Below are 17499 nucleotides of genomic sequence, written 5' to 3'. Positions count from 1 at the left end.
CTTGAGTAATTACAGCTATCCAGTCATATAAGTGAATAAATAGTGTATCATCATATTATTTTCAATAATTTATGGACTTGAAATCAAAATTCACTTGGTGAACCCCAGCTACTATTCTACAAGTCCTGAGGATCTTGTCTTTTATGTCCTCAAATAGTTTGATCCTAGCAAACTTTCATGGTTAGGAAAAATACAGAATTGGGAGACATGGAAGATCTTGCATTTTTCTTGACAGGATAGTTTTCATGGTAACATTTTTTCTGCTATGCAGCATGTTTTTACTGTGCCAAACCAATGAACCTCGAATAAATCTAAACAATATGAGACACTGTCCAGGCAAGATCTAGATTCTTAATCACAAAGGAAATTTAGCTCCTTTTGCATCTCAGCCACTGTTCACAGAAAGACAAGTTAACAGTGACAGCTAAACTTTCTCTTAAAGATGTTCTTCAGTAAGGATCTGCCAAATATATGCCAGTTCATACCTGCTGAATTTTGTGAAATGAGTTTATATCTTTAATCTAAGCTTTCTTCGTGAATTATAGTTATATATCACATTACAGTGTTTTGGTCAAGGATGAATACTATGTACATAGGTGGTCCCCTAAGAGTCTGTCATCTATTGGTGTTACAGCTATCTTAGTTTCTCCACATACCTTCTATGATAATTATGCAATGACAGAATTGCCAAACATCATAGTTTTAGAAATGTCCCCTGGTTAAGCAACACGTGATTGCATTTTAATGGTTTTTCTCTGTATAAAAACTAGTCACATGTATTCCTATATGCCCTACTGCAAATATTTATTTTTTTATTGTTGTTTTGGGTGGGGGTACATTGTGGCATTTACATAAGTTCTTACAATATATCGAATATATCATACTTGAATTCAACCCCTTCATCATTCTCCTTTATCCCCTCTTCCACCATTCCTGGAATAGTTTCAACAGGTCTCATTTTTCCATTTATATACATGTGTACACAGTATTTGCACTATATTCACCCTCTCACACCCTTTCCCCACACCCCCTCCCACTAGTGTTGAACCCTTCCAGACAGGACCTGTTCAACCATCCTGTTCTCTGATTTTGTAAAAGAAAAAAAATGATGTTTTTGTCTCTAGAAGGTAGCTACACAGGGAGTTTCCTTGTGACATTTCCATGTACACTTGTATTAGAACCCAAATTGGTTCATCTCCTCCATTTTTCTTCTTTCTACCTTAGTTCCCTTATGGTGACTCAACAGGTTTAAAACTTGTGTATTCATTCTTGTATTGAGAGTATGTCAACCACATTCACTTTCTTAACTTCCTGTGTTTACCCTGTCTCATATGAGTCCTCCACTTAGCATGACCTGTTTTTTATAATATTGCTATATTTGTATTAGGTCTGCATTCCACATATGAAAGAGAATATGCAGCTATTGGCCTAAGGAAGTCTTATTTAAATAAAATAAATGGAGCTCAGACAACTGGATAATAACTTTGAAAAAATGCAAGTATAATCTCATATACTTCATAGTAAAAGAAAATCTGATTGACTAGACTATAATACTTTCATTAAGAATAAAATATATGTGAATATGCTACTATTTGGAGTTTGGGAAAGGTCTTTTACTAAGATTATGACAAATAAAAGCAGAAAGTATATTTTAAAATTGAAATTAATATAATAAAAAGGTAATCAGAATATTGCAAAGATATAAATGTACTAAACATATAAAGCTAGAAAAGTATTTGCAATGACAATAACAAAATAATTATTAATATCCTTAACTTACAGGAAATAAAATAAATAACAAAGACAAAAACTCACAAAAAAACAATAAATGACATAGCTAGACAGTTCTCAAAAGAATCAATGTTAATGACTAAAAAAGGCATTTAGCTAAACTTCAGAAACATATAATTAACCCACATTATTAATTTAAACTATCAGAATAAATATATTTTTTGAAAAAAAAAGTATTTTAAGAAGCCTCCATATTGTTTTCCAGAGTGGTTGTACTAGCTTACATTCCTAACACCAGTGTATGAAGTTTCTTTTTCCCCACATCTTTGCCAGCACCTGTTTTTGGTGGCATTTTTGATGATAACTATTCTAAAAGGGGTGAGGTGGAATCTTAGTGTGGTTTTGATTTGCATTTCCTTTATGGCTAGAGATAGTGAGCATTTTTTCATGTGTTTTTTGGTCATTTGAATTTCTTCTTTTGATAAAGTTCTGTTTAGTTCAGTTGCCCATTTCTTTATTGATTCATTGATTTGGGGGGAGTTTAGGTTATTGAGCTCCCTGTACTTTCTGGCTATCAGTCCTTTGTGAAAAAAAACTTTTAGTTAAAAATCCCACTCCTAGGGATATACCCAAAGGAATGCAACTCAGGTTACTTCAGAGGCACCTGCACACCCATGTTTTTTGCAGTGCTATTCACAATAGCCAAGTTATGGAAACAGCCAAGATGCCCCACTACTGATGAATGGATTAAGAAAATGTGGTATTTATACACAATGGAATTTTACTCAGCCATGAAGAAGAATGAAATCTTATCATTCAGAAGTAAATGGAAGGAATTGGAGAACATCATTCTGAGTGAAGTTAGTTAGGCTCAGAAGACCAAAAATCATATGTTTTCCCTCATATGTGGACTTTAGATCTAGGGTAAAGGCAGTAATGTTGTTGGATTTGGGTCACACACTAAGGGGAGAGCATGTATGAGAGGAATGGGGATAGGTAGGAAACCCAAAACTTGAAAGTGTTTGATGTCCCCACTGCAGAGAAGCTAATACAATAACCTTAAAGCAACAGAGGTCAATATGGGAAGGTGACTGGGAAGTAGTGAAGAGGTCAGGTAGCGATGAATCAATTCAGGTTGTAATACACTTGTGCATGGAAGCAATGCTAGGAATCTCTCTGTATAACTATCCTTATCTCAACTAGCAAAAACACTATGTCTTTCTTATTATTGCTTATGTCTTCTGTTCAACAAAATTAGAGATAAGAGCGGAACAGAAGCAAAGGGGTGGGGAGGAGAGGAAGGAGCCAAGGGGCAGGGGGAAGAAATGGCCCCAACAATGTATGTACATATGAATAAATGAATAAAGAAAATTAGAAAAGTAAGATCCACTATCAGCATGCATCTGAGGAAGTAGGTCACACATAACATGCAAATGGTCATGCAAGCTTATACACTTTTTTGGAGAGTATATTGACTATGTTTCTATGTAACAAAAATATCCACTTATTTTGATACAGAAACTCTACTCCTAAAAGTTCATAGCAAATAGACTTGTACGAAAATATGAACAGACAAAAACTGTAGCCCAGTGGCCTTTATTCATAACACAGCTATCCAAAATGGGCTTTAGAATAAGTTCTGAAGTATACAGCTATGGATTAGTTATTGGTTATTAAAAATGAAAGTGTGAGACAAGCTGTTGGCTCACACCTGTAATCTTAACTACCTGGAAAGCTGAGATGTGGTGTTTGATTATAGCTTGAGGCCAGCCCAAGCAAAAAGTTCACTAGACTTCATCTAAACCAATAGCTGGAATCTGTGGCACACCTGTCATCCCAACAGTAGGGAGGCTGAGATGGGGAGGATTGTGTTTCCAGGCCAGCTGGGCAAAAAGTTGGTGAGATCCCATCTCAATGGGGAAAAAAGCTGGGAGTGGTGTTGGACCCTGCAAACCCAGTTAATCAGGAAATCTAAAAATAGTTTCATGGTCTAGGCCAGCCTGGGCAAAAGTGAAACCCTGTCCCAAAACAACTGGAGAAAAAAAAGGCCCTATGCATGATTCAAGCAATAGAGTGGCTGCCCAGCAAGTACAAAGTCCTGAGTTCAAACCCCAGTACTGCCAATGAATAAATGAATTAATTAATTAAAAGAAGGAAAGAAAGTGTGAGACAATGCAGTATTGTCTCTCCATGTCTGACTTATTTCACTTAACATCATGGTTACCAGAGACTGAGAAGGATAGGGAGGAGGGAGTGCAGAGGTATCATGGTTACATAGAAGAAATAAATTCTGGTGTTCTGCGGCACAGTGGTGTGATTATATTTCATAAAACTCACTTTATATTTTATGAAATACCAGAAGACTCAAAGTAATAATAAGGAGACAGAAATGTTAATTGCCGTAAGCTAGTCAGTACATAGAATATACATTCATTTAAATATTACAGTGTATCCCATAAATGTGTATGATTACTACATGTTAAGCAAGATTTTATATTTGTTTTTTCATTAATCAAATATTTTTACAAATTAAGGAGTTGGAAATGTTAACTACCCTTTGATCTTTATACATTGTGCTCATCAATGAAATTATCACACTGTACCCTATAAACTTGTGCAATTAGAATAATAATTAATAATAATATTGACATGGAGATGACCACAATATATTGTAAAGTGTGTTATTTATAAAATGTCATATTAGTAAAAAATATGTAGGCATGTTAGGAAAAAAAAAGAGCTCATATAAAGGTATGAAATGTATATAAAAATTATATCTAGGATGGTATTTTAGGTGATTATTATTTTTCTCTTTGTATGTATTTACCTGTCTATGTTTATATCCCTAGAATAAATGTCTAGAATAAATTTATTATGAAACTATAATTATAGCATGTGATTGTCATTGAGAAAAAAGAAAGATATTACCCAACAACTAAATGGGTTTTTAAAAAAATGCACTTCTGTAGTTTCCAGTGTCATTCACTGAGTACTTGGACATGGTCATTTTTAAGGTCTCCCCCTGTGTAATTAGAAACACAGCTGCTGAGCCTTGCACATGAATAATTCTAAACTCTAGATTATGTTTTCCTATTTTTCCTTCTCTTTTTAATTTTCCAGAGTCTAGAGAAAACAAACACCATGAATTATTATCCCATGGAAAAATTACCAGGGGAAAAAGACCATTTTTAAAAACTTCACTATTTTGAATAAATAATTTGTTTTGCTCTGCAATCTAAATGTTCAAAATACCCATGATTTACTGAGTGAATTTCCATATTGATTTCCCATGGAATGCTAGATACATTTTCCAGATGTGTTGTTTGTGGCGCTGGATTATTTATCACAGGTGTCAGGTTTTCCCCTCTCTAATTAACTGAAGAGGAAAGAGTAAACCTGTTTAGCTCATTTTAGAAACAGGATACAAAGACTACATAAGTTTAGTCCCAACAGAGATGTGCTAGAAGCTGCTGAGAGTTGGCATGTAATATTGACGTGGATCATCTGGGTGGATTTTCTTAGGAAAGCTTCTTTTCCTGATTAAAAAAAAAGGTACATTGCTAAGTTGAGAATGACATCTCAATCTGAAGATGATAAAATTTTGATTTTTTTATTCTATAATTCAGGTAACATACGTAACCCAATAAATAAAGAACAGTAGAGATGTGGTTGATAGTGACATATCATCTTTATAATTACTTCAAGTATTGCTCAAATATAAATTGCTTTTTTTATATTTACTTCACATATCTTGTCTGTTTCTTTGTTGAAAGACAGCTTTCTTTGTCCTATTAGGAATTTTCCTGTGAATAAATGATGCTGATTTTGATACTGTTCTTACTAATAATGACAGAAACCATCACAGAAAAAAATCACTGTATTTATGATTAATTTTTTGAGAAAAACAACAAATCTATTATCCTCACTTTATACATAAGAAAACTAATCTGTGAAAGATAAGTAGGTAATATTTTGGGGGGACTTAAAATCAAGCCTACATTTGTCTGACTTTGACTTACTCTATTATACTGCTGTTTGACAATACACCCTGAACTGGAGAGATATATTCCTTTTAAGCAAAGATAGAATATAAATTTAAAGCACTGATTTGTTCCACCCAGCACTTTCTTCTGGATTTCACAGTTCCATTCTCTTCAAAGTGTTCTGTATATTCTTATAGGCCTGCATGGATCAACTGTACAGTCACAGCATGAAAGGTGACAGCTTCATTTTAGTAAAACACGATCCTACAAATGAGAATGAAGCTATCTGCTAAAAAGCTTCTGCTTACAAGGCTAGCACTTTATTCTTTCGTTCTTCTCTTCTGACCTTTTAGAAGCCTATTTTGTACAGCCTTCTCAAACATGCTTGATTCTGACTACTCTTTACGTTACATCAGGAGAAACCAACTAGAAACAAACAAATCAGTAAATAAAATAATTTAATGGATAAACAAATGGATGGCACACATAGTTAGCAAATATTTTTCTAAGTATATACAAAATATATTTTTATTTAACTTTTGTAAAAGTTGGCAAAACTAAAGTCACCTCAGAGATTATACCAAATATATTTATTCAAAACTGTGTTCCCACACAGATGTTTTTGTTCTATGATCTAAATGTTCAAAACACCCAAGATTTATCAAGTGAAACAGAAATGGTTTACTTTTATCATGGGTGTATGTAGTGTACTTTTCTATCTGTTTTTATGCCAATTTTTTAAGTCATTGTTCTGAGTGGGGATACACTTGTGGCATTTACAAAGATTCTTACCATGTACCAAACATATCGTACTTGAATTCACCCCCTCCACTGTTCTCCTTCATCCCCATTTTCCTGATTCCTGGAACAGTTTCAGCAGGTATCATTTTGCATTTACATAGATGTGTATACATTATTTGTAACATATTCATCCTCCTACCCCTTTCCTATTTTTCATTCTTTAGCAGGAATTCTCTATTTGGGTTCCTAGCAGGAACTTCAGAGTCCCTAAGAAGACTCAGATATTTATGTGGATTTTGCCTAAGTAGGTATGTGAGGTTCTTTCCTATGCAATGTTATTTTGAATACCTTTACCAGTACTGGTTTTACAATTGTTTAAATTTGCCCTACCTCAAGTTATGGCCCATTCATTTCAATGATGTGCAAGAGAAATATACCTTTTGATTATACTTGCTCCTTGTTCTCAAACATGGAAATTGTGCTCTATGGTTTGTTTTCTCTTCCTCTCTCTTCCCTTCTTTCTTTATTCCTTTCCTTTATCACAGAGCAGTGAGTTTAGATTTATAAAGGCAACTATAGAAAATGAGATAGATATTCATGTGTTTATTGTAGAACAGTACAATTGCTGCAATATAATATAGTATCTACATGACTTTAACATTTCATTAAAATAAGTAAATTTTCCTTTTATTTGCTAGAATAATGTCTGTAGATTGTGGATTGTGAAGGAAAGAATTTACAGTGGATCCATGTTCATACCCTACATAGGTGGGAACTATAACTTTCTTTTAATGTAAAACATAGCAAAATATGTTGGAATGTCTCTCCTATAATTACTACTGTATTTGTGTGTATGTATGCACAAAAGATGCAGTCACACACACACATAAAAATTTTTATGTTTTGTTACCTTCTAAGGGAGACACTTTTTAACTTTTCTCTCTTCTTGGATTGAGGAAATAAGATGCTGGGGTATGAATTGCCTATTGGGGGACAGGTGGTGAGCAACTGCAGCTGTAGGAGTTAAGAAGAGTTTCCATGGCTGAAACAGAGCCTCAGTCCTACAATCTAAAAGACATTAATTCTGCCACCCACCTGAGAGGACTGGGAAATGAATCCAAGCAATGCTGGGACTTTTGACTCATGGAACTATGAGATAATCAGTGCTTATTCTTTTAAGTAACTAAGTCTGTGGTAATTTATTGCACAGCAGTAGAAAACTAATTCAGACCATGAGCATCGATTGATATTTTAATCATTTCTGCGTGCAAATGGTGGGTTATACAATTCTAGTGGCGACCCTCTTGCACACATTTATATACCTGGTCACATATATAACTATTCCTGCTTTTATCCCACTAGTGTCAGAAGAAAACCCTCTACTTTCTTCCAAGAGGGTTTACTTAATCAGAGGGTTTAGCTGTCTCAGTCCTTTTAGTTGAAATTATAAGAAGTTTCTTGAGTCAAGGAAAGCTGGATTGAGTCTTTAAGGAGAGAGATACCTTTTATTTTATTACTTGATTTATGAATATAATTACACATCTGCATTTTGTTTCATGCTATGGTCTCAAAAACTGTTAAGTGTTTCACAAAAGTATTTTCAAATTAATACCACATAGAAAAGTTTTCTTTTATGAGCTTTGAATAAGAAAAACAGAAATACTTCTATTTTTAAAAGATCCTTATTTAGACTAAGTAATTTCTATATGAAATTATATAAAGAGAATATTTTCTATTATTCTATAACTATGGAATGAAAACATTTCTGTTATTTGTGAATTAATTCTTAGGAGTGGAGTACTCATAAATTTATAATGACACTTTTGTTTGAGAAATGCTGTTTATACTGTTTTAATGATGTACTGATCTTGGGTATCCCCATATTACAGGTATCACAGTGATCCTAATGGTGTTTTTTGGAGGCCAGGGCACAGCATGAATTATCATTTGCTAAATCAAAGCAAAGAAAGTAAACAGCTAGGACTAAAAAATTTTAAATGGACACATATATAAAACATTCCTGCTTTTATCCACCATTGTCAAAAGTTCCTCTACTTTTTTCCCAAGAGTATTCTTTTGCTTATTATCTGGATCTTAGAATTTCCCCTTATTCTGACTTAATCTACTGATTAGCCTTCTGTTCCCTGGATCCTTAACATGTATTTATCTATTAGCTTTTCTCCTGCAGCATAAACTCTTGCTATTCCATAATCTTTTATCTTCTGACAGTCCTTTTGCAGCTCTGACCTATTTTCTTCTCTAGCTATTATCTTATCTATATCCAGTTTCACTTGAATTTTCTTTGACTTCCTGGCCTCTCCACTTTCCAATCTTTGTTCCACTTACAAAAAGAGTGATCTAACAAATTTTATCATGTTATTTTTCTGTGCAAGGAGTTTTATGGTCTCCCTTCACCTTCATGCTTAAAACAATTCCTGTACATGTCATATAGTGTCCTTTGTGCCTATTGCCTGTCTTTTCTGCAACCCTTTTCTGTCATTTCCATGATACTCAGAGACTCTATCTTTTCTATCAAACTTTGCACTCCTTGAGATTAGTAGCTGAGCCTTATAATAAATACCTATTAAAATTATGAATGGCTCATATTTTGAATCTAGTATTGATCTGCCAAGAAAAGGCCAATATGGTTAATATAGCCAGTATGAGTAAGTTCATGACACACAGATGTGGAATTTATTTGCAAAATGATTACTCCATGGCTTTCCAGAGTGCATCATACATGATCATGCTACAAAACCAATATGATAAATGGTCTATTTTTGTGTTATATTTCTATTGTCTTTCATGCACACAAAGGTTATACATCTATTCTTGAAGCTATTCATCCTCTCTCCCACTGTGACAATGCCCATACCTTCATGCCTTAGATCACTGCAAGGTCTAAGAAAAGTGCTTCTTTTTCATATGTGAATGTTTTCCTTAGGGTAAAATAACTGTTCTTTTAATTAGAGAGAACATGAATAAATGATATTTTCACTCAGAGAATGAGGCTGTCTGGGATCATAGCGAAATAACCCAGGAGGTAGACCAGGCATGTCTGAAAAGCTAAATACCAGAACCTAAGAAACTCAGTTCATATGTGAATTCCACAGTCAGTCAAAACAGACTTACATGTGGCAGCTGGTTTTCATTATATACTGCAATCTCTGAAGTTTATTTTTTTGTGTGTTTATCCCCTCAGGATCAAAATCTTCTCTGTTGGCCTTGAACATAGAGAATTTCATAGTCTGGAAGGATTAGACTTTGACCACAAGTACTATAATCAGTTCTGGGAGTACTAGAACCAGTTGTGCTTATGTTTCTAGAAGACAGACTCCTTGACAACAGGGTGTTGTGGAACCACCTAAGTGGAAGACACCCCAGAGAGAAGATAAACATAGCCTATATTTTCTGGAGTAATTTTCAATAAGCTAGGTCTATTATGACTGTAAACCTATTAGCACTCTTTAGAAAATACATTTCTCATTCTTAGAAATCTGATCACCATTATAATGACACTAGCTCCCCTTTATAATAAGAATACATTACATTCTTTTGGGGCAGCATTTAAGAGTGATAATTCTGGCTCTCCCACTAATAGCTATTTTATCTAGAACAAAAGCAAGTCACTTAATACTTCTGAGTTTTGCTTTCTTTATTGTACAATGAGAATGAAGAGAGAACTTACATAATAGATTATTAGGATTATATAAGAACATTTGTATAAAACATATAACACCCAGTGACTGTTCAATATACATTAGCTATTTTTGATCATTATTAAAATTAAATGAAAAGGAACAGAAGCATAGAAAATTTACATAATTTACCTTCATGTAAGCTGCTTATAAAAAAGTTAGGAATGAGGTTTGGATTAAGATTTCTTTGCACATTCCAGTTTACCATATCACTTTAAACTGAAATATTCCATGCCACAGTCAAACAATAAAACCTCATAATTCCTTGCTGTTGGAGCCCCAGGTCCAGGTTTATTGTTCTTGCTTCCCTTCCCTATGAGAGGGTGGGTGGGAACAGTTGCATAAGCATGAGCAAAAAAAAAGCAAACCTACCACCATTTCCTTAGTTTGTTTAGAAGTTTGAGCTTATGTTGGTTATTGAAAGAGCCAGAGGACACTCCTCTCCTCACTGGGATAGATGCAGAGGAACTGATACAAATATATAATCTTATGTCAAATGAACAGATGAATGAACACTGCTGTATCCAATCCAAAATCAAGGACCAAGTTGTGACTTGCAGGCCAAGATTGTGTTTTAATTGGTATATTGTGGTGAAATCTGGCCCGGCTTGGCAGAGAGAGTGGTTCAGCTCAAAGGAACTATTTCCATATTTTAACTATGGTACATAGTTAAATTTCCACATTTAACTATGACAGTAGCATGCCATCTGGTCAACCTTGGATAGATGTACTTTCATACTTTTTACTGGTTTGACTTCCAATCCTGACTACTTTGTGTGTTTTTATTTAGTTGTGAGTTTTAAGGTAAATAATATTCAGATTCTTTGTGAGGAAGAATGTCTTCAAATTGAGAGTCAAGGCTGACTGCAGTGCTTAAATCCTTAATTTTATGTTGCACCACCTCAACCGAAGTATGGTATAATTCTGCAGCTTCAGTCTGTACCTGAGAAAACTGAGACCTATATGGCAGGTATGACAGATCCAGAACTTGAACTTAGAACTTCTTCTTATGTCACATTTGCCTCTCTAATTAGGAAGAAAAGCAATATTAGTATTCTCTAAAAATATCTCACCTCATTATTTCAGCTCCCAATCTGGGAGGGCTTTGACAGAGTGCCTTTGGTACTTTGAATTCTATCAAACCTATGCCCTGACTCAGAACTTCCAAGAGCTCCTTACTCACAGATATATGGTTATTTCTGTTGTTTCCTAGGCTTGATTCAGGACTATTTTCTAACATAGAAAAAGAGATTCCTGTTTAATCCAGTGTCTCAAGGTATTCTTGAGCTAATGACATTTTCTCAAATCAGATAAAATACTGTTTTAACATCTATGTGCATTTTTTTGAAGCTCAAAACTGCTGTAATATTGACATAATGGACTAGCATATTTGTGGAATGTATTGGTTTAACCATGTATTCTAACATGCTTGATGAAACACTATTCTCTGGGTAGCTTGTCTGTACTTCAGGGAAGGAGGGAAATCAGAGGGATGAAATAAGACCTGCAGTATGTACATAAGCAAGTGGGTATCCTTCCTGGAGCAAACTTAAGTCCATATTTGGTTATTTCTTCTTGTCATGCTTGACAAGAATATTAATTATGTTAATTTTTTATTTATTCAATTTCCTGGCTTTTAATTATCAGCATAGGTTTCTAAAAAATAAAAATAGTGACAGAGAATGCCACTAGAAAGGACATTGTTTTAAAGGTCCTCAAGTTCCTTTAAAACAAATGTGAGGTCTAGACTCTAGAGAAGTATACAAAGATTTTATAAACAAGACCACTATGGCTTTGCTTTTTTTTTTTGAGTTTTTCTTAGAGCATATCATTATTTAACAGTTCACATTCTCCTCACCCTCTAGCAGGCTGTGTGTTGTACTGACTAGAACAAGATTTTAATTTATTTTTTATATGTTTATTTAGCCTAACTTAGTTTCTTTTGGCATAATCATTGAATTGACATCATTATAAATTTATTGGAACTTTAAATAAGAGTCCAGGTCCAACTCTTAGCAACTGACTGGGTTTCATTAGTTATTAATGAATCTTACTTTTTTTAAGTAGATTTTAGGGCAGGTTTATGATAAGAAGAGGAATACGCTTAGGTATCCTTTTAGCTGCTGGCAGGGATCTCTACAGTTATATTGAGGAACATCCCCAAAGGATCTCTCATTCTAGAAGCCAAATGTCATGCCACCTCCAACTGTGCAAATTGTGTACTTCACAGATCTGGAGCAGGGCACAATTCCAAGATACCTAAGGCTTAAAGGAAATTTGTTTTAGAAGCCACTGGTGACCTGGCATTCCAAAGTTCCCTCTCAATTGAGGTATATTGGAAAATGCCATTAACAGTTCTCAGCTTCTATACTTCAGGTTTTTTTTTTCCATCCTCTCAAGCTGTACTTTCAATCTTGCTTTCTTCACATGGAGTTACATTACCTCCTAGTTGGCTTTTATCACCCTAAACTTTTGGATTGACACTTGTTTGATGATGTACTTGTTTTGTATGGACTTTTATCTTTCAAATACCCTTTACACTACATCTTGGAGCCATAATTTATCCTGTCACACTCTGAAAAAGATATATCAACTGGCATGTGGATATCCTTTTGGTGTAGAAATGAAATCTATGTATTTGTCTTTTCATCTTTTCTAAGTCCCTAGAACGAATTACACTCTCTAGATTTATAGCTGTTACATTGTCCCGGTGGAGAAGGGGACCCTCATTGTCCTATTAATTATTATTAACTCATAGTTTCTCCATGTGTGAGCCACAATTGTTGCATATTAACCTGGAAATGGGCTACAGAAATTTGAGTATTAAACTCCAGTGTGATCCTTCTTCACTTCAAATTATGAGAATGACTATTTTGAAATTTGTATTTTTCATGGTGTTCCAGTTGTCTTGCATGCTTAATTTGTATTTTCTTAGCATTTTTCCATGATCTTTTATAGTTTGGTCTCATTCCTCTACTTTGTTTTCCATTCCTCATACTCTATTTTCAATATATTCTAATAAAACATTTATAAGAAAAAAATTGTTTTACTCTAAGATTTCACTTTCCTCCTGTTTTATATAATTACATCTCTTTTTCTTCTGAGATTAGTCCTTTATTGGATATTGTTTTGCAAATATTTTTCCAGAGTTTGCAATTTATTTTTTTATCCTCTCAAATGATCTTTCATTTTTAATTCCCCATGTATATATAATTTATTGAGGTATAATTGACAAACAAAATTCACATATATCTAAGGTATACCCCATGGTGTTTTGATATACATATACCTTGTGAAATGATTACCACTGTTAAGCAAATTAACATATCCATCACTTCACAGTTACCATTTTTTGTATGTGATGAGAACATTGAAGATCTACTCTCTTAGCAAATTTCAAATATATAATACAGTGCTAAGTATAATTACAATGCTATGCATACAATCGCCAGAATTTATTTATTCTGCATAATGGAAACTTTTTACTCTTTGATCAATATTTCCTAATTTCTCCCACTTTCCAAACCCCAATAAATACTTTGTTAACAAGAGCTTTCATTAAGTAAATGTTCTTCATTTTTATAAGGTCCCATTTATCTTTTTTTTTATCATATTATTATTGTACTGGGGATATGTTGTGACATTTATAAAAAGTTCTAAAATATCATAGTTGAATTCACCCCCTCTATCATTCCCCTTTATCCCTCCTCCCTAATTGCATCTCTTTTTAAATCTCCAACATTCCCTTATTGTCCTTACCTTCTTACCACCTCATCTACTACCTTAGTGTCTATAAGCTGTCTTCTTTCTGAAACATAAAATGAACTCTTCTTGCAACTCTTGTGGGCCAACTATGCCACAGGTACCTTGAATGCCATTTCTTCTTTTTTGCTCAAGGGCTTTTGTCTTACTATTATTCCTTTTATCTCCCATAACTTTAATTTTTACTTCTGTGCTGGAGCATCCCATACCCAAATATAAAACGAAAATAAAATCACCAAACCAGTAAACAAAACCTTCCTAAACTTCACATTATATGCACTCCCACTTAACTTCTGTGCCATTTACCTTCTCTGCTTTAGAGTAGTTCTACTCTAAAGAGAGTTCTCTAATCAGTGTTGTACTGTTTCTACCTCTTTATCTCTCATTTTCTGTTATAACCATTTCTACATTTTAGTTCCACTACTTGCTTAAATTGTTCTTGTCACCAATGACCACTATGATGATAAATGCATTGGTTAATATTTATTTTCATATTATTAATTTAATTAATGCAGTCTGTGAGAGAGTTGATCCCTTCTCTCTTGAAATATTTTTCCCATTTGGGTTCTGGGATGTTACTGCTTCTTGGTTTCCCACCCTTCCCAGTGGTCTTTCTTCTCTTTTGATTACTCTTCTATTAATTCTGACCATGATGTTTTGGTCTTCAGACTTTGGAATCCTGTTCATCTAACTACATTTATACTTGGGTGATGTTGTTTAGCCTTATGATTTCTTTTTCTTTTTGCTGTTTTTTGTTTGCTTGCCTTCAGATATGGCATTTCTTGCTATGTAGCCCAGGCTGGCTTGAACTTGCAGTCTTCCACCTTAGGCCTCTTGAGGGCTGGCATTATAGGCATGCATCATGATGTAAAGCTAGCCAAAGGATTTTAAAGAACATTTGTCCTAATAACTCCAATTTCCTCTCTATAGTTCCCACTTTTCTCCTGAGCCCTGGAATGCTATTAATTGCCTTCTCAGCATCTCCACTGGGCTGGTCAACAGACATCACAGATTTAAGACATATGAAACTGAATTACTATCCAGTATGAGAAATGTTCACCAAAACGCCTGACACATGGGGGTTGCTTAATAAAAATAAAGTTTCCCTTTGAAAGTCTGAATATACTTGTCAGTGAAAAAATTAAAACAAGGACAAAGTAATAAAAATAAAAAGAGAATTTTTGATTTTCACATTCTACACTCTCTTTACTTAATGGTTCCCTTCTCACTAAATGCTACTAACCATGGCACTGATTGAAAATACGAATGTTGTTCCTATTCCCACACTTTCTTTCACATTCCACTTCCAATTTATTAGTGATTCCTATAACTTTAAAATCTAAGGATATACAGAATCCAAACATTCTTTCTTACCTCCACCACAACTTCCTCAGCTTCAGATGGCATCTTTCGTTTTCCTGGACTTTTGGCAATTGCATCCTAAGTCTGAAGTCTGTAGTCTTTTCTCATAAGGTAGCTGAAGTGATCCTTTAAAAAGTAAACCAGAGGGGATTCCAAGATGGCGGCTAGAGGGAGAAAGCAGAAAGCGAGCCTCCTATAGTGAAATCTTGGAGAGACACTGGAGACGCACTTTCCAGACAAAATCACTGAGAAGAGGCAAAACTTTGACCTCTCCACACCTCCAGCTGGAGCAGAGAATCTCCACTTCACTTTAAATGGAGAAACAAGGAGGGCCCCCGGGCTGCCAGTCGCCCGTGCCCAGACGGCTTGGGAAGACACGGACAAGGTGAGCTTCGCGGTACCATGGTTCTCCCACAGACAACCCTGGGCCACAGCAGCATAACCCCCAGGACAGACTGACCTCCACCCGGGGAAAAAAGAGAAACTGACTAATAAGCACTAAGAACAATAAAGACACATTGCAAAGAGGGTGGGGCACACTGAGCACTGAAGATTGGGGGAAGGGAATCCTTCCTGGAACTGTAAATAAACAAGCCAGGCGGGCCGGAGAGGCTCTGGCAGGAGCGAGGGCACGTGCCTAGCAACCAGGAGTGGGAAAGCTTGTGAGAGTGGAGGAGGGAGGAAAACTCCACAGGAGAGGAGGGAAGAGCCACTTCCCACGTGATCTATAAACAAACATGGCGGCTGGCAGGAGCAGCAGCACCACCCAGTAATCAGGAGCAGGAAAGCTTGTAAAAGTGGTGGTGGGAGGAAATCTGCACAAGAGAGGGGGGAACCCACTTCCCACATGAACTGTAAATAAACACGCAGGCCTGACAAAGCTGGTGCAGTGTCACCTTCCCCAGCATGCTTGGAAAGGGGAAAGCTTGTAGCAGAGGCTCCCGCACAGGAGAACTTTGAGTAAAAAAAGCCTGCAGGGCCAGGTGAGTGCTAAGCTCAGCCCAGAGATCTGCATAAATAAAGCCTCGCAAGCCACAGCCGCAGATACCATTCTCAGAACTGTCTCCAGACTCTTTTTTTTTCTCTTATTCTCCCTACCATTGATGAGAGAACAACCAAATTACACCTGCATGCTGAAAAACTTACTGAAACTGTATTGCATTCGAACTTGAGACACTTGGTGGGGTTTTGTGTGTGTGTGTGTGTGTGTGTGTGTGTGTAGTTTTGTTCTACTTTATGCGTCCCCTTTGATGAGACAACTACAGAACAATGTCTGAGGCACCATCTCAAGGACTGGAGACTGAGACTGACACCCAAATTATTAAGACTGAAACTTCATTGCATTTGAACTTGGAGGTTTTTTTTTTTTTTTAATATCTACTTTTCATTTCGTTTTATTTTATTTTTATATATAGATATTTCTTTCATTTACTTATTTTTTATTTTTATTCTTATCTTTTTTTTATTTTTTATTTTCAATCCTCTCTCTGTCTCTCTAATGCATGTTCAGCTTACTATCAATTAGTACACTAATGCTCCCTGTTTATACCTTTGAAACTTTCTTCTCTGATACCTTGTTCTGTTTTCTCCTTCTTGTCTATTTATTTGTTTTTCCCTTTTCTTTAACTTCTTGTTTTCCATCTCCTCTCACCCTTCCATTCTAAATATCACCATTGTTATTATTACAAGCTAGAAAATACTTAATTGCACACAGTACAGGGACAGTAAAAACACCAAAGACAATGATGGAAAGACAGAAAAAACAGGGAAACCAGTTTCCCCAAGCAAAACATTAGTACAAGAACCAGAGGGGAATGAAGAAAACAGATACTCAGATCCAACTCCAACAAAATGAAGATAAACTATGCCAAAGGACCCAATGAAGCCCACAAGAATAATTTAAAAGAAGACATACTACAGGTACTCAATGAGAATTTTATAGAGATGATACTGGATAGGGTCAACCAAAATGTAGAGGAGACACTCAAGAAAATCCAAGACAACAAAAATAGAGAATTTGAAAAAGCAAAAGAAGAAATAAAGGAAAGCATAGAAGCACTGTATAAACACCAAAGTGAAAGAGAGAACACAATGAATAAACGGATAAATGAACTCAGGACAAAAATAGACAACATTAAAGAGGAAACCACCCAGGATATGGAAAACCTCAGAAAAAAGAATGAAACAAACTGCAAAACAAAATGGAAGGCCAATCCAGCAGA

At 35.2% G+C, this 17499-nt stretch overlaps 1 long non-coding RNA gene across 3 annotated transcripts in view; it reads right to left on the bottom strand.

The window, feature by feature from the left end:
* Positions 1 to 17499, bottom strand: part of LOC141411438 (uncharacterized) — a 188681-nt gene that overhangs the window by 150285 nt on the left and 20897 nt on the right. For 2 of the 3 annotated variants that reach the window (XR_012436170.1, XR_012436171.1), the window contains exon 3: positions 15290 to 15441. This is a non-coding gene — a long non-coding RNA (uncharacterized lncRNA). Of the gene's footprint in view, positions 1 to 1820; positions 5268 to 15289; positions 15442 to 17499 lie in introns of those variants that run through there. The other variant, XR_012436172.1, reaches the window with a different exon arrangement.

The sequence above is a fragment of the Castor canadensis genome, chromosome 1, assembly GCF_047511655.1.
Source record: "Castor canadensis chromosome 1, mCasCan1.hap1v2, whole genome shotgun sequence".
NCBI classification, from domain to species: domain Eukaryota; kingdom Metazoa; phylum Chordata; class Mammalia; order Rodentia; family Castoridae; genus Castor; species Castor canadensis.
This window is presented reverse-complemented; position numbering and strand designations above follow the sequence as displayed.